Raw genomic sequence first — 19,255 nt, 5'->3', positions numbered from 1 at the left:
GCAACAAATAACAGGAGGCAGCTTGACAGCGAGAAAACGCAAACTGAACAGCAGCCCCGTGAGATGTCAACGTGTTAAGGGCTGACAAAAGGGCGAAGCGGTCCCCGAGGGGCGCTCAGGGGTTAAGGCAGTTTGTCCTCAGGGAATTCGCACAAGGCTTTCATCTCGTTTATCATGATGTTTTGCCATTATACTGATGTCCTTTTCAAACAGCTGCGATTTATGCGATTGCAGCAATGCGTTTATTAGCTGCTCTGATATCTTTGGAGACCTAACCCAATACTTTTATTCCAACTGGGATAACTATAATAACTTATAATTTATGCAGATATTCTTATGCATTCTCATTCTGATTTATCTTTAAAAAATTACAATCAGAAATATATTCCTGGCAATATCTAAATGTGATAGATTCCTGCAGCGCAATCCTCTTCCTCTCTCTTATTCATTATCCTTTTCAGCTTGTTGCCATTCCATTTGGTTTATGTTGTGCAATCGCTGTTGCCACTCACAAAAAAAGGCAATAGCGAAATTCAGCAGACAACGAAAAGTGTCAGCCCTGATGCATGGACCAGATTTGTCGGACAACGCCTTAGAAAACTTGGCTCTTATTGCATTTGGCCAAACTGTAACTTTTTTCGAGCTTCCCTGACGCTGATTTATTTACATTAAGAATTATGCTGGCCAACCAACCAGGCAGCCAACTGCAATATTTAAATAGACATAACTATAAAATTTTATTTAAATGTGCATTTGCTCTTAGCGACGGGAAACAAAAATGGAATGAAATGCATTAAAAATGCATTTACAGCGAACCGCAAATGGCGGCAGGTGTGGTCAGGTAGCCGAGTTCAGTTGGGGTCACGGGGGCGAACGGTGGGCGTGGTTAAGCCAACATGCCACGTTAAAAGTGGAGTGAAAAAATAAGAAAAAAAACCTCAGATATGTGCCAATAGCAAAAGCAAAAATACTCAAAAGGGATTAGCATATGAAATAAGTAAGTGCAGTCAGCGAAAATTTTTAAAACATAAACCTTTAATCTTTCAGGGCAATTTTCTTTTGCATTCCTTGTTCTCGAACTTTGAGCATATTATGTTAAAAATGATATATAAAAATAAAGCCCAGCTATCAACAATAGTAATTATATTTCCCTATTATGGTTAATTTCGTATATTTTCTCCGAGTGAAGCCGAGATTAGTATGTTTTCACCATAAACACAGTTTGTTCAGGTATTTAATGAATTCGATTTAATTTGTTTTCCAGCTAAATATTTTTCATAAATAAATAAATGCTCAACTGTTGGCCGTTTTTTGTGTAGTTTCCATTTGGCCAGCGAAGCCTGAAAGTTGGCTTCAATTAGTTGACGGATCAACTGGAACTAACCCCGACTTTTCCCCTCCATTCTCTTTATTTTCCTTTATTTTGTTCTGTTTTTTTTTTTTGTTTGCTATTTTTCTTTAGTGTTCTCTTTGGCCAGAGTGGCCTCTTAATTAAAACGAAATGTTCACAGCCGCTTGGGCAATTCAGTTAGTTTCAATCTTCCCGCTCACCTGGATATATGTATGTACAGCCTCCCGATTTCCCCCCCATCCAAGTGCCATATATAACTCATAACGATTCGGTCGGCAGGATGGCCAAAGCGAAGAACAGAAATGGCAAACAGAAAGCCGAAAAAATTGGTCAAGCCAATGGCTAAGCAGTCTGTGCCAAAAACCAAAACAAAAAAAAAAACAAAATTCGCAAAAAAGAAATGCAACTTTATGCGTGTGCTGCAAAAAAACAAAAAAAAAAACGAGGATAAATTGGGGGAAACAGGGCAAAGGATGCGGGGGATTCCCATTTTTTGTGCACTCGGCGAGGGCAAAAAGCTAAACAATGACAGCTGCAGCTGACGCGATGGGTTTGGTCAAAAGGGGGGCTTCCCCGGCATTTACTTACGGTCGAACGCACTTCATCTGGAAACCATAAAATTGAAAAATGCTGCTGTGAACAAGGCAAAAGAGCGAGGCCATGGCAATGGCGATGATGATGGCTCACCAAGAGGGGTTAACGCAGGGGTTTCTGTGGAGGTGGGAGGTGGTTTCCCCCGATTCGTCACCCCACCACCAAAGCTCCCCACCGAACCGCTGAGGTTAGGGTGTTCCTACTCCGGGTTCGGTTTTAAACCGCACAAAAGTCATTTGAGCGCCGTCGTTAACATGTCACACACACAAGTCCACATGCGCAAACGCACACACACACACACACATCACTTGCAAGCCGGCAAACAATGCACTTGGCTTAGTGATGGCACCGTGAGTGATGAAGGTGTGTGTGTGTGTGTGAGGTAAGGAGTATGTAAAACTAAAACGATGAATTTAAATTTTATGAAACATAACTTAAGGGTCAGTTTCACAATGATAGCATTTTGAAAGGAGCCTCTTAAATGCCAAAATTATGGAACTTTCTCCTCTTGATAATTCTTTTACTGTCCAATTAATCGTATGTGCTAATAGAGTGGTGTCTTTTTTTTTTGCTCCCTATGCAATACTTTGGTATTGCCATCACTAGCGCATATATTCCACGTTTTATCGCTGGCCAACAATGCGGCCAGCATCATGGCCATCATTGCCATCGCCATCGTCATCATCATCGCAATCATCAGCAGCAGTTGGCCTTTTCTTTTGGCTTAGACTGCTCCTTCTCCTATGACTTTTGCCCCTCAACAGCCGCCCTATTAACCCCCTTGTTAGCCCCTCTTTTTTTTTTTAACCCCCTTAGAAAGGCAACCGCAAAATGCGCGGTCCACATGTCCGTTTGGTTCACTTTTCATTTGGCGATCGCCCGCCCGCTTTTCTTTGTTTTTTTGTTTTTCTTTTTTTTTTAGTTTAACCCTTGGTTTGTGGATATGTGCGCACATATGACTTTGTTCATTTCGTTTGTTTTACAATAACAACAAGTGGGTGGCAAGGGGCCATGGTGGTTGGTGCTGAAAAGTGCGCTCATAATTAAAATGTTTGGCAAAAAAAAAAAAGACAAAAAACCGAAAAAAAAAATTAGAAAATGGGCAAGTGGAAGAATAAGCGGTGGCCAAATAGGAAATGAAAGAAAGAAAACGTTTGCCAGCTAAATGAAATGTTAACGGCAAACGGCAAATGTTAATGGCAGCCATTTTTCTCCCGTTCTATCATCATCTTTCTCTTGCCCCTTTCCACTTTCTCCTTTCCTCTTCCACCCTTTATAACAATTTTTCTTTATTCATTTCTTTTTTTCTTTTAGCCCGCAGCTTTTGCGGACAATGAAGAATTCCAGTTTATTATCTACCGACAGGCGAAATGGCTTTGAAATTACCAAATTACGAAAGGGTTAAAATGGGAGTTGAAACAGTGAAATTTTGAATTAGTGATTAGGGGCTTCTTATGTGTAATTAGAGAAAATTTCTGCTCAATACGCTCCGTGAAATGGGAAATCTGAATGCACTTTTCCTCGGTGTGAAAATGAAAAGTCACCTTAGATTTTTCCAGCATTTTCCCAACTCGCACAACTATGCACATACCAATTGTCCCAGCGAGCGCTGGAAAATACAATTGTATGTTCTATTACGCAGGGATTTCGCTGCTTGTTGTTGTTTCTTTGTGAGCATTTTTACATTTGTCGACTATGCGAGCGCGTAATTAATTTCCCGCTGCTATTATTTGCATTGCAATCACGGCAACAACAAAAAACTAGCCACGACAATGCGAGCCGTTGGCATTTTTAATTACTTGCATGAGAATTAATTATGAAAATGGCGACGAAGGGAGGAAATGCGGAGGAAAAGGCAGAGCAAATTGCTAAGCGGTGGAAAGCACATAAAGGACAACCAGAGGACTATAAAAAGCGGGGTTATAAATGCCAATTCAAAGATCAGTTAATTTAAAGCCGACCTTTAAATGTTTGTTGTTATGTTAACTAAGCAGCACAACACTGAGAAAACTAAAAATAATTGTCCAAATGTGGAATGCCATACCTTGTCGAGCTCGTAATTAAATTTGCAATCAAACTGGGTTCAAATATTGAAATTAAATTTTTTTGCGTTTTTTTTGCAAATTTTGATGATGTTAATGATGTTCGCATTAAAAATGCGAAAATTGACCCAAAAATTAAAATTCCTAATTTCTTCAAAAAGTGATAGGGATCGTTAGCACTGGTAATTAGCTGATCAAAACAGTCATTCTTACATCTATATGAGCATTTTTAGCCAAGTTATGACGAAAATTCCGTTTGTAAATATCAACTTTTTGGCGAAATCCGTTTTTCGGTCTTCAAATAATCAGTTTTTTTGCCACAACTTTAAAAATAATTGTCTGAATATGGAAAGTCATACCTCGTTGAGCTCGTAATAAAATTCCCAACCGAACTGTATTCACAAATGGAAATTCTATTTTTTGGCCATTTTTTGCAAATTTTGACGATGTTACCCCTTACAAAAAATGCAAAAATTGACCCAAAAATAAATTTTCCAAAATCCGTCAAAAAGGGATAGGAATGTTTAGCATTGGTAATAAGCTGCTCAAAACAGTTATTCTTTTATCTCTACGATCATTTTTAGCCAAGTTATGAAGAAAATCCGCTTCGCAAACAACGAATTTTAGGAATTGTCCAATTTCCGTCATCAAATAATCAGTTTTTTTGCCACAACTTTAAAAAAAATTGTCTGAATATGGAATGCCATACCTCGTTGAGCTCGTAATTAAATTTCCAATCAAACTGTGTTCAAAAATTGATATTCCAATTTTTGGCCATTTTTTGCAAATTTTGATGATGTTACCCCTTACAAAAAATGCGAAAATTGACCCAAAAATTGAATTTCCCAAAATCTGTCAAAAAGTGATAGGGGTTAGCATTGGTAATTAGCTGCTCAAATCAGTTACCCTTTCTTCTTTATGAGCATTTTTAGCCAAGTTATGACGAAAATTCCATTTGAAAAATTTAAAATTTTACGAATTGCCGAATTTTCACCATCCAATAATCGCTTTTTGGACCACAACTTTAAAAATAATTGTCCAAATCTAAAATGCATGTCCTCGTTGAGCTCGTAATTAAATTATCAATCAAAAATGCATATTGAAATTTAGTTGCCATTTTTTGTAAATGTTGATGGTTTTTATGGCATATCTAAGATAATCAATCTTTATTTCTTTAAGGCCACCAATTTGTACAGATTTCTTAGCTTTTCAACCTTTTCAGCCAGACATTCTCACGGTAAACTGTTTTCTGGTAAATAGTAGCAAGCCGAACCGAGGCAAACAAAGCAAGTGAGAAAACAAATCGAGAGCTTTCACTTCACTCATTAGCATATCAATTAAACGCAACACGCACAGTGAAACGCACACCGTCGACGGCCAGGACTAACTTTTCTTTGATGAAACTTTATCCAGACGCAGGCACACACACACGTGCACAAACACCCGCACAACCGCCCAAACACTCACACACACATATGTCGTTAAGGCCAAAGCTGTTTGTACACAGTTTGACTTTTATTATTTTAGTTAAACTTCTTTTCCGCAGCGAAAGGTGGAAAGGGGCATATGAGGCCGAATGAGAGTGCTGAACCCAAATCAAAGGCAGGAGATGTCAAGGGTGTGTGCGTGTGTGTATTAGAGTGGACCTTATGAGCTGCACACCGTTTAATATTGAAGACATGAGGGGACGCTGTAGTCGAGTTCCTCGACTGTAGGATACAGGTTACTATATATTTGTAATATTCACAAAGAAATTTTTCCTTTGTGTCGACATAAAGATAATTGCATAGTTTTGGGCAACTTTATAAGTTTTCAGGTAACACTTCAGGTCACTGCATATGAAGTTAAATACCTCACCCCGAATGAGGGCCACCCCACAGCACATATGTGTGTGTGTGTGTGTGTGTGTGTGTCCGGAGATGTCTTATGGGCTTTCAGTGGGCCCGGCTTTATTGATATCCGTCCGGACATTCGGACACCAGGACACCAGGACACCCGGGCGGGCACTCCCTGTCGTCAGCTGCCAGGCGAACTTAATGCCTGCTCCGTCTGTCTAAGCTGTCCAGCTTCAGTCCAACTCCTGTCCATCCTGTCAGCATCCCACGCCCATTCCCATTCCCATTCGCCAGGCATCTCCTGCTTGTTTTGTTCGTCCATTGGCCACTAATTCATCAAATTTAGCTCAAAACTGAAGATTAATGACATACGTGTGGCATATTACGAAACTTGGTGACTTGATGAAATTTATTATTATGCCCCAGGATCAGGGGGTTCGCACTTTAATCCTGTCGCAGTCGTAAACCCGAGTTTATGCCCGATTGTTGCAACTCCTTAGCTTTTGGGTCGTAAAGCTGTTGGCCAGCGGAAGGTAATTAGTTTCGGAAACAATCAGCCCCGACGCTCTGTGATTGGATTATATTGAAAGCAGCACTGCAAATGGACTTATTTCTGGTAATAGGAATAGGGCCAAGGATTACGTGTGCAAAGAGGTTATAGTCACTTTAGAGTTTGTGATAAATCATAGTATTACGAGGCCAGTGCTTAGCAGTACTCGTAACTTTTTCATTGGCCAACTATTTGTATAGTTAATTTCTAAAAATATTATGTCTTTAGGTTTTACTACTGCTATTTGGATGCCTTGGAACAGACGGATATTTAACCACAATGGCAATGGAGCACACACATATTTCACTTGTCTAACGATGTAACCAATAAAAAATGCATCGCCCTGGAAAAAATCAACCTGCCAACCGGACAGGCAAACATGGAGACACAGAGACAGTTGGTCAGTGGTTGGGAAAATAGCTGTGGAAAATATATATATGCGTGTGTGTTAGTGTTAGTGTGCTTGGGAAAATGGTAAAGGGGTAGACCCGAGTGACAGTTTGCCAAGTGGTCAGCAGAAAGTCCTCCGTTGCATCTTAAAGATGCTTTTCAATGCTGTCACCGAGCATGTTGAGTGCTGGTCTGTAGCATTTCCACCCATTTTCCTCTACCTACTAAACCCCTCACTTCCCCTTCATTTTCCGAAAGACAGACAGGGACAGAAAGACAGGAGTGCCTGACACGCTGCACTTTTGGCCATATTTTATTTTCCCGACGTCAGAGTCGCCGTAGCTATGCTTGTTCCGATATTAATGATGGAATTCCTCGGGGGAGACAACGACGCCAGACAGGATAATTCCAGCTGGAGAACATAACCAATTGATGGTGGGTCATCTGAACATGCTGTGTTCCAGTGCATTATCGAAAGATAAACATTGTAGCATTGCATGTTGAACACATTTAGTTTGGTGCTTGTTTACTTTTATGATATCCAAAGAGGATTAGGTATTGGTATTATAGTAAGCGTTCAAGCGTATATGAAATCAAAATATCTGGGCATTTCAAGCTTAACAAGCTACTCTTATGTCTACATTTTTCAAATTTAACAAGATACTTATTAAGTCGTTTACAAAGAGGGTTTATCCCTGCGAATGTGTAGATAAAGGGCTATTTACTCCTTCAATCGTCTACGGCTCCTAATGTTGCCCCGCCCCCTCATCCAGATACCCCCCCCCCCCCTTCCAGCTTACCTAATGATGCGGCAATCTGTCCTTCGCTAGCTCATGAAATTAGGCACGAATGTCCGGGGAAGGTCGGCCAAGTGGGCGTGGAGGCCACAGGTAGGCCTCGGCCTAATGCCTGGTGATTTGTTAGACACCCATCCTTCCGCCACCCCGCCTTCCAGTCCCCCCATTTCCCCCTTTTCTGGACGACCTTTGTCTCCCTGGAGCTTGTTTAGCCCGCTGCTGCTAAGGCATTCACCTGAAAAATTCCACAATGCCAGGGACACGACCCCAATGGCCATCTCCGGTCTTTTTTGGTAGCCGGGAGCGGTGGCTACTGTGCCGGACTGTAACTGTATCCTCCGTGCAGCCCCAAGTCTAAACCCAGAGCAAAAACCCAAACCCCAGACCCAGACAAATTTGCATGCCATTTGTCGTGAATTTCATTTAAGATTTATTTAAATTTCTTCCCTGCGTGCGAAGTTTCGGCCGCATCATTTTCACATCTTTTAAAGGTTTTACCCCCCCCCCCCATTTTCCCATTTTCCGGCACTTCGATGTTTTTGTTTTGTTTTACGGCGTTGATATGATAATTTGCTTACTTGCGAGCTCAGCTAACCGTTTTTGTTGTGTTTTCTGTTGTCTGGCTAATGCTGCGGTCTGCTTTTTGGCCAACAGGGCACAGTGGATGAAGTTTGAGAGTGGCTGCCATAAATTTGGGTTTGCAAGTTAAACAAAATATTTGGGTAGAAAAATTAGAAAAAAATATATGGCAACATAATTAATGGGCGACGAAAATGAAGTTAAAAATAAAAGACTTTGCCATAGAAGTTTTTATGCTTATCAGTGACTAGCGAGTCATAATTAAATAAGTCAATATTTTTGTAGATTTTTTTTTATGACTTTAGATGTCGATTTTCCATGTTGTCGCCCAAAAGTAGAAAACAGTTTTATTCTGCGACATAGACAAATCGAAATAAATTTAATGCTAATTCCGAGTCGAGGAGCAGCTTTTCCCAGGAGTACAAAGAATACAGAAATAAAAAAAAAACAGCGAGAGCAGAGGTAGTACGAACTGCAAACAGCTTATTTTGCATTTGAGTAATGTGCGTTAAATTATTTGAGTGTGTAGGCCACAACATCTCGGCGGAAGTGTGCTTGTGTGTGTTTGTGTGTAATTAATGTGGCTGTCTGTCTGCCTTCGCAGGACCTTCCCATTTGCCTCTGGTTACACTTTATTTCGAATTATTTGCACATTTGCTGCCTTGGCGCGCTCTTCGCCCCCGCAGAAAGACAAACAAACACCGACATTATTTTCACATCATTTAATTTAATGCATGGCCAGGATGGAAAATGGTGGGGGGGGGGGGGTGTAGGTGTTGGAGCTGGAGCTGGAGGAGCATTAAAAATATGGCCCGGCTTGCTGTTTGCCTTTGTTTTACATTTTATTTCACTTGTTGTTGGCTGCCTTGCACCTTGTGACCAACCCCTCGAAACAGCTAATAAATGCCAAAGCAACGCGACGAACAAGGCACTAAAAATTTGTACACAACAAGCTCGATGACAGGAAAATTCGGAAAGGGGGGCTGGAATAGCCCCGGAAGAGGGGTGGTCCCAAAAAAAAAAAAAAAAACGAGGGGACCAAAACAGTTTTGAAAACTGTAATTATTTTAAGGGATTCTTTATGCTAAACAGCAATGCCAGCCAACCTCAGTTCCTCTGAGAAGGCCAAATTGAAACGGCAGCTAAAAGAGGGTGGCCCCAAAGTACAGGGGCGTAGAGTCAAATAGGGGGGGTGGTGTGTGTGTGAGTGTGTGTGTGCGGTTTGTCAGGTGCAAAGTGCCAACGGCCTAGCAATGAATAATTACATTTTAATAGAGTGTCCAAGGGGAAGTGTTTTAAAAACACAACGCCCACACACAAAAAAAATGGTAGGAGAAAAAGGGAAATCCCTGGTTTGGCATAGGGCATGCGTATACTTATACTTATATATATCTCAGTGGAAAATTTAAGGTCGCAGTTTTAGGCTAAATATTTCAATTTGTCGGCCAGCCTGCTGACCTTCTTTAACTTTCTTTTGTTTGGCCACATTTTGCTATCTCTTTCATTTCGTACGCTGACATAAAAAATTTTAATACAATTTTCGTAGCACAGATTTGGGCGCCATAAAGCGGCAGCGCATAATGAGTGGCCCACACCGTGGGACCCTTCTGTGCCGCAGCACCGTCCCGCCCCCCTCCCTCTTTTAGCCCACTTTCACCTGTCCTGGCTGGCAAATCATTTTACGGTTATGGGGTCGCGTCGACTGGCCGCATTTGAATAACCATAAAACACTTTGTACAGAGGCGGGGATTGGGTTTCAAGCCTGGTGGGTGGACGCATGAAGGGGACCGGGACATGAAACAGGTAGTCAGCATCAGGTGCGAATGGCCACCAAATCCAATGAATGTCAATGATGTCGATGTCGTTCGCACAAATGGCAGACGATGCGAATTTATGCCGCACATAATACAATTTTGCCACACACAAGCGCACACTCGCACACACATGCTCACACACAGCGTAATACATACAAATACACACAGCCGTGCATACGTTTAAATATATATTTATAAATATGCGTGCTTGTTTGTTTCGGCCACCAAATTGTGTATTTGCCTACGGCTTTATGCTGGCATTATCCCCGCCAAGATAAGCTCCATTATCGGCCAAAAAGGCCTTTGTGTAATGCCCACTCTTTGTCGCCATCTCTCTCTAATGCCGGTCATCCATCTATCTCCATCCCATTCTGCCACATACACGTGTGCACATTCGTATATATGCCCGGCAGATGGGATTTGCGGAGTGCAGTGCAACCATTTCGATATCCACTTGAGGGATTCCCCGGCTAAGCCCAAAAAAGCAGCAAACATTTTCACCATGGCATCATGGACATATGGAAAAACTGAATTGGCTGCACAGTCAAGGTGGAAAGCGATGAAAATGTGTACGTACGGAAAATCAGGACACAGTTAAATTGCTGTAAAACATTTCGGATGAAAACTGCGGAATTCGAAATCAGGATGGGATGGGATGAACATAGAATTCCTCAAATGAATCAATTTCGCCATGTATGACTTTCAAAGATTATAATTTCTAGCAAATACTTTAAAAATACAGAAAATTGCTAACAATTTGCTGATTTAAGCGTTTTTTTTCATTTTATTTGCTTACCAATAATTTTTTCCCACTTTTAAGCAAACACCAATAAATGAAAACAAAAAACACTGGGCGACCAAAAGCGGAAGCCAGAAAAAAAATGTATTTTAAACGGTGACCGAATACAAATAAAATAATTATGCGTTTTGCAGGCCTCAATGGGTTGCCCGGCTGATTGTTGCCACCTCCTCCTCCCGGAAAAATTCATTCCTAAGCCACCGACTCTCACCTGAGCGGCTCAAAAAGTTACAAAAGTCTTGGCCGGCCACAGAAATCAAACTCATGAATAAACAAAAACCGGAAAAGCCAAGGAGAAAGTTATTAGTTTGCCCCATCAGAGGGCCGGGGAAGTGGAACCTTTCGGGCTCCTTCGGATGCTTTGGATCCTTTGGCTTGGTGGCCACCGGCTCCTCGGTTCGCTCAAGTGTTGCACAAACAAGGGGCGGCCGAAATTAAATGAAAGCCACTGTAAAAAGGGTTGGCGGTTGGCGGATGGCGGTGGCGGTCGAGATGAAAGCGAGACAGATTCAAATGAAAATATTCTAATTTTTGTAGCTGGCCAAATTTTGGGGAATGAAATTGAAATTGTGGCAGCCAGCGACGACGAATTAATTGAAAATATTCCACATTTTCCCGCTGCCCGGTGAAGTATGCAACACTTTTTCGCCACCTCCTTTCGTTTCCTTGTGGAATGTGTTTAGCGGCCTTTGATTTGAAGCGATTTTCGCGGAGAAGGTATTTGTTGAACGTATAATTATTTGCATACAATTATTGGCATATCAGAAATATTTGAAACATTTTTTTGTAAAATACCACCAAACTTTGAGGGGCACACTTAAAAAGAAATATTAGATGAGTATTTTAAAGCATTCTATTGAGTCAATTGTATTCGTACCTTTCACAGTTTCTAAGAAATTATTGCAATTATTTGTAAACTACTTTCAATTGAATATATGTTTTTATATTTAATTTAAATGCTGGGTAACTTCGCTTCGATTTGGCATTCCCCATCGCTTTGCCTTCGATTTTGGGCAACCGCAAGCCGCCGAAAAGCGGTCAGGAGGAACTGAAGTAGCAGGACCAGAAGTCCAGCTATGGCTCGTCCTGGAGGCCCGATATTATGGCCAAATTCTTAGCATTTCCTCAAAATGCGCTTTGATTGCATATTTGAATCTATGAAGGCCTCGTGGGCATTCCTCACCGCCCAACTGGCAAACACAAAGAGCAGGGGAATTGCTGTAGCCAATTTATTGGTTAATTGCCATTTCAATCATTTTGATTGTGGAATTCAGCTAAGCTCTTGGACCACAAGACCAGCTTAAGTTCAAGATATCCGATTTGATTCAGGTGGGCACTATGGCTAGATTAAAAACTGCAAATGCCCAAAAGCAGGACAAGTAATAGACAAATACTGCCAACAGAGGAGAAGTGAAAAAGTGTCACATGAAAGTGCCCCAGGAAAATGGCCAAAAGGCGCTGCGACTTTGTGGATACTCTTCAAGCATATTGCCATATTATGTTCCATGTTGCCATCAAAATGAACGGTATATGCATTTATGCTAAGAGTAGAAATATGCCGCCGTTTCTGGTGGCTGAAATCAAATTAAAATGCTGCAAAGAGCGGAAAATTATAACAAACAGAGCGGCGAAATGAGAGGGGGAAAATGGGGGAAAATGGCTGGGGGCCACAAGGGAAATTGTTGCAGTGCAGATAGAAAGAAAACATGGAACAAACACACTCACACACACACACACACACATTCATACGCTGACAGGCCGCTGTTGGCAGCGCATTATGAGGAATTTTGCAAAAAAAAAAAAAAAGTGCAGCAGAAAGCTGAAAAAAGAAATTCAGGCGGCAGGACAAAAAAAAAAGCGCACAAGGAAATGAGTCTGGAGAAAGGGGAACAGGAGCCGCAGGCTCATTGACAACATCTTGCAAACGGATTAAGAGCAAAAACTCATTAAAATTATGTTGGCCATGCATTAAATGCAATTCAATGCAGGCGGCCAGACTCGTTCCCTCTCTGCCAGTCGATCCTGCAGCAGGACTCCTTTATCCTTCATCCTGCCTGCGGCTGCTAGGACACTTAATGCGGCCTTTGTTCGGCGTTAAATACAGTTTTGGGCAATGGCCATGGAAAATGGTGAAATGCCCAAAAATGGGCAGGTATTTTTGGCCATCGGAGCAGCTAAATGCCCCTATGGTGAAGAACTAGAACAAAAAAGGGCTTCAAGCTGGGAGCGATTTAGTTTGAATACTCATAGAGATTTCAGACTAAATCAATAGATCAAGATCTATAGTTAGCCCTACTGTTTGATTTAAGTTTAAGGTTAAGTTTAAGGAATATGAAGCAATCAACTTGTTTATTATAAGTTTATCAATTAGTTGAATCTTCAAAATTATTGAGTAGTTAATGCTCAATAGGTTATTGCGTAGCATCGTAAAGCGAGGGCGTATGTCTATTTCCATTTCCTGCTCCTAAATGACTTGTGAAATCGGGTTGCCTGTGGATCACGAACGCAGTTTTAAAGCCAAATCAAAAGCCATAGACTCGGCAATCATCGATGGGCAGTGGACCCCATCCAACCGACCGCAAATCCCTTAACACATTTGTCAACACTTCGTCATTGTCACACAGGCAGAAATGAATGGGAGTCCTGCCGTCCTGGCATCCCGGCTTTCTCGGGCAAACATTTAATACACTCCACTGGACGGGACATTCGGTGCGGCCCCTTTTAACCCGAAATGTGGGACAGGAACACAGGACTCGGGCCCCTTGAGGAGCCAAAACAAATCAACAGCGATGAGCACAAATGGCAGCAGCCATAACAACTCTATCAAGCTTATTTCGATGGCCAAACACAACACACTCACACACGAACAAACAAATGGGACAGAAAGGGGAAACTCCACCCAAAAAAACAAACCCAAGCCCCCGAAGGACAAAGGACAAAGGACAGTTTGGCATTTTGACAAACTGTGTCAATAGCATTTTTATTTGTGTCCAATTTGTTGGTTGCGACAAACATTGGGAAGCGCTCGCATGGCGATGGTAACTTTTCAAAGGTCGTGAGTCACGAAACTATTTTTATGAAAGTTTGTAAAAATATTTATTAGAAGCACTTAAAAAAATGCGACAAAGCCTTTTATGAAACCTATCGGAGAACAGCTTTCTTCAAGATATTTATTTAAAACAAAGCTTTCATGTTTAATTAAGTCATAAATAATTTGTTCTTACTTTTTGCATCTCTAGCTCTTCCATCTCATTGCCCCTTATCTCGAACTGTGTCCTGCCAGTTTTCAAAGCCATTTACAGCGTTTAAAGTTAACAAGCGAACAAATAACAAAAAGTCAACAACATTCACATAGAGCTCCTACAAAGCACCCCTCAACCCCTCCATTGTTTTGGAGGAGCCATGCACCAACACCCAATACCCACAACCCACCGCCCACCGCAAGTGTCAAAAATGTGTCGTCTTGTCCCCAGAAGGATCATCGTTTCAATTTGTAAAGGTTCATTGCTGTCGAGGACTTTATTTGAATTGCTGGCTGAGACGTTGACCTGCCAGCGACCTTCACACAACCCCATTGGCCGGACACCCAGCCCCACCCATTTCCTTCCTAGCCATTTTTTCCCGCCCAATAGACGAGCTATTCGAGCAGCAATACAATCAAAGATACTAGAAGGAGTCGCCCGAGGAGCACTCCGTCCGTCCACATCCTGTTTAATGTCCATTTCTTACGGTTTGTTAAGTTCTTCAAATGTGTCAGTCGTTGGCCCAGAATCATTTTGTCTTCGACTGCAAATACGAGCGTTATTCCTTTCCGTTTTCAACATCGATGCTGGCGCACAAATGAATATTAATTCAGAGCTAAAAAAAGAATGGCTAACTGGAATTAATTGCCCAGGAGCCAGGGCCAATTCGGATTGTATACATATATATATATATATAATATTACATCTTGGTGGATTGAAGGCAAGTGCAGCTGGAATCGATTGCCAATTCGATGTCGGGTTGCGTTTTTGGCTCAAATGCGAGATAATGCAGTATTGTAGGTATAGATTTAGCTGGAATTTGCGGACTCAAGTCCTTGCCATTAGTTGGCCTTCTTGCCCCCGGGCAATTTCTGCTCGCTCCGCCCATCGACCAACTATGCCGACATTGTTCTCGGCCCGGAAAAAAGAGCCGAGAAACTTAATTGAAATTAATTAACCCGCCAATGGTGAGCTAAGGAAAACTACAGGCTCCAGGCAGACGTCACTCAGAAATTGTGAAAGAGGGGGTTAAGGAGGTACACTAGAAAAAAAATGTCAACTTTGTATGATGTACTAAGTTAATATAAATATAATGATTACTATACCTTCTCATAATTGATTCCATAAAATAATGATTATGATTACATATTTTGATAAAACCTAATTTATTTTGCATTATCTTTATTGGTAATTTTCCACCGCGTAAAGAGTAAGAGTTGCCCTTGCTCATCGATGGGAAATATGGCTGGATGGAGTTCATCTTAACCCAAAGTCTCGTCGCCTACCACTTATTTAGCCCTCGAGATGGCAACCGACCGACTAGGCGGCAACCTCATATCATTTACAGTCAGTTTATTTAAGCGTTTGGCGTTTGCCAGGACCTGGGATGCCATATTTTGCTGCCTGTCCCTAGTCCTTTCGCCTTTCGCCATTCGCCAGAAGGAGTAGGTTTCTGAGTTGGAGTCCTTATTGCTGTTGCTGCTGATTTGTTGTCGATACCCGGTTGGTTTTTTGCCTAGTCCATTTGATGCTGGCTGCCATGCGATGGCAAACGATAAATTCTCATCACGTTCACAAAATATTTTTCTATCACCTATAAAACATTTGAAGCAGCCTTGCGGCAAAAAAACTTTTCCAGCTCCTTGGACAATGGATCCTGTTCAACTTCGCATCCTGGATGCAAGATTTCCCCCACATGAATGTTTATTTATTTGATTTCTCTGCTTCTCCGCCTTCGCTTTTTTTTTCTCCTCTTGTTGCATTTTGTTCTTGCCATTGTTGGTTTTTGGTGTCTTGTGCTCGGGCGAGCCTGCATAATGCTGCCATCTAGCCAGCTCGCTAGCAACAAACAGCTTTGGGGCAACACAGCAAGCAGCAACACCAAGCGGCAACAAACAGCAGGCACAGACAACAGTGTGGCACATTAGCCCAAGTTCGTTTGGCAAGTTGTTCTTTGCTGGTGGAACTTTCGGATTTCGATTGCAATTGCTATTGACTGTGGGTGGGCGTGAGTTTTGTGGAGGCGTGGCAGGATAAATGGGAACATGACTCACCGTTTGGCCAGAAAAAATGAAACGAAATGAAATGAAATGGGGGCTGCACACAAATTAGTTATCTTGCGTGCAAAAACGCAAAAATATACGTGAGATAATTCATTTGATGTTTTATGAACATTTTATTCACATCTACTTATTGATCTTGTTATCATCTTAAAATAAAATATATAAAATCAGAAAATCCAATCTAAAAATCATTGCAAAGTGCCCATAATTTGTATCTCTTCATTCCTTTAGGCTATTATTTGAACCCTAGCTACTTTCAAGCTAAAAATTCGACGGTAAGAAATGCACACACACAAAATCACACACACACAAGCAGATGGCAGAGCTCTAAGTTGGCTGAACTGTGGAAGCGATTTTGCCTTGCGGCCATTTCCACTTCCACTTCCGATCTGCAGCCATTTGAAGCAATTTTCGCTTCCGTTACCCAAATGCAATTGTCCTGCGTAAGTGCCACATATACATGCAAGCACGCACACACACACACACACACACACATGCTATTTTAGCCGTGTTAAGTTGCTGGCCAAGTTTAAGTAAAATAGAAAGCGAAAGAGACGCCACAGAAAATGGCCAGAGAAAAAAGAATGCAATCGGTAGATGCGAAAAGTTGCTTTGTTTGCCACATATAGTTGTTGTTATTCTGCTTTCAACTTTTCCTGCCATCATCATATATAACTTTGCCGTTATTTACACTTGGTCGCTTTGGAATGTTGGTGTTGTTGTGTCTGTCTTAAAATTGACAATTTTATTTAACTGATTTCCATGGCCAGCCAGCAGAAAAAAGCGAAGAAATAAAATTAAATAAAACGAAGGCAGAAGAAGTTTGCAGCGAAAACGCTAATTAAGTTGAACTTTTCCCATTTAGTGCAGCTGGAAAAACGCAATAAAAAAATAAAAAAAAAACGAAAAGAAACAGGAAGGTGTGCGACTGCATATGATTTATGTCAGACAGTTTTCTAAGCAAATATGTGAAAAGTTTTCGAGTTGCACGATTTTTTGGTGGAGGAGATAGACAGCCAACTCAGCTTTTTCGGCAGTGATGAGCTGGCGAACGAGGCGTATACTATATATATCACCATTGCGTATACGCAGCATGGGACTTTTCATTTCTTAACTATTAAATTTAATTTTTTTTTAAATATATATATGTATCCATAAAATGCACCGCATAATTGAAATCTGGACTTAAACCCAAATAAAGATAAGGTCTCTTGAATCTGATGTTCATGTCGACAGCTCATCTTATCCCAAGTTTATTTCTCTTCCATGTACATTGTTGTCGTGTCACGCACTCAATTCCAACGCACTTCACAGGAAAACCAAGAAACGTTGATGAAAAATCTCTGGAGAACGGAAGGAAAAGCTATGAAAAGCGGGGCGGCGGCGGCAAAAACATGGACAGGTGCAGTGACAAGGTGCGAAGAAGACTTTGCTTTGCGTGAGAGTTCTTTTGCATGTGACGCTTAAATTAATTTGCACAAGCTTCGCTTTAGTTCATGGTAAATATGTAGGCACAAATGAAAGAGACGGTCCTAAGCAAGTGCAAGAGAGAAGGGCGATCCGAGATGAGACAGAGACGGAGAGATGGAACTGTCAACAGCAAAGTTGTTGCCAAAACAACCAAGAAACAACAAGCGCCACAACTTTTTGCCAAACCAAAAATATTTGCCCCACTTCCCAGGGAAAACTATTATATGTACCTCACGTTGTTGTTGTTTTTGGCTCTTCTTGTTCTTTTTGTTTTTTTATTATGTGCGTTTGTTAATGATACACTTTCAAAAGTCGTGAAATGGGTGGGCGTGGGCTTGAGGTGTTTGCCTTGGCAGCTCTTTTCCGTCATCCAGATCCAAAAATTTAATTGGCTAGGGAAAATTTCGCAGCTGAAATGAAGACGCCAAGTTTCAGCAGGATATGGCAAGGGATGCGGAAAAGGATGTGTCAGAAATGAAAAGAGCATAAACGTCACTTAAATTATGGCATTCTATTTTTGGTCTGGAAAAATATAGAAATTCCTTTTATTAAACATTTTATTGTTTCTCTTTTCAACAACTATCGTAGCTATAAATTCCCCATTTCTTGTCCTTATACTTCCCTCGTTTTTTTTTTTTCACCAAGCCACCCACTGGCTCTTCTGCTTCTTTGGCCGCCAAATTCACTTTCCCATTATCATTATCTGGCCTTGAATGGCCATCGCATTTGTCGCATTCAAATCACTTTTAACATAATTCGGCAATAAAAATTCATTGAATTATTTTTTGATTGGTTTATGACCGAAAATGGTGGTGGTGGCAGTCAGCAAAAGGACGATTCCAGGACGCAGGACATTCCGCCCTAAGTGTGTGTGTGTGTGGAGCATGTTTATGTTATTAGACAAAGTTGAGCCGTCGACGAGGCCAGAAAAATGTCAATTTAAGACAAGGAATTGATATGCGCAGAGCATAGGGCTGAAACGTAAAAAAGGCTGCTGTGGCCAAGACCATTCTTAGCGAGATTAGGCCATGCCCTGCCAGCAGATGGCCATAAGCGGGGGTGAATCCCTGGGATGTCCTTCGACCCTTCGACTGGCATATGCACCCTCTTACTCCCTCTCCACCTGCCATTAACAGTTCCGGCCTTCTTCCGGTGTCCTTTTTATTTTGTTATTTATGCCATCAATAAAATTCACAGGCGTAAACGTCGGCAATTTTTTTTTGCTGCCAGGTGATTTGCCCCCAAAAACACCACTCTTTCATGCTCCCTTAAACACACACTCAGGTTGGCTAAATTATGCCGTGCCAAAAAGTCTGTTTATGGCATTAAATTTCTCACAGCTCTTTGCTCAATTTGATTAGAAATCGTTTGACAATTTACATGAATTATATGACGACATGTGCTTAGATACAGTGGACACTTTGCACTAATGAAATCAATATTGATTAAAGTGTTAATGTAATCTTCTTTTGGGTGGATTAGAAACGAAAAGAAAGGATTTTCATCATAACTTGGCTAAAAATGCTTATATAGATGTAAGAATAACTGTTTTGAGCAGCTAATAAACGCTGCTAACGATCGTTAGCCGGTGCTAACGATCCCTATCACTTTTTGAAGAATTTAGGAAATTTAATTTTTGGGTCAATTTTTGCATTTTTTGTAAGGGGTAACATCATCAAAATTTGCAAAAAATGGCAAAAAAATGTTATTTCCATATTTAAACACAGTT

The sequence above is a fragment of the Drosophila melanogaster genome, chromosome X (assembly GCF_000001215.4).
Source record: "Drosophila melanogaster chromosome X".
NCBI lineage: Eukaryota > Metazoa > Arthropoda > Insecta > Diptera > Drosophilidae > Drosophila > Drosophila melanogaster.
The sequence above is the reverse complement of the archived record's forward strand: the minus strand, read 5'-3'. Positions refer to the sequence as shown.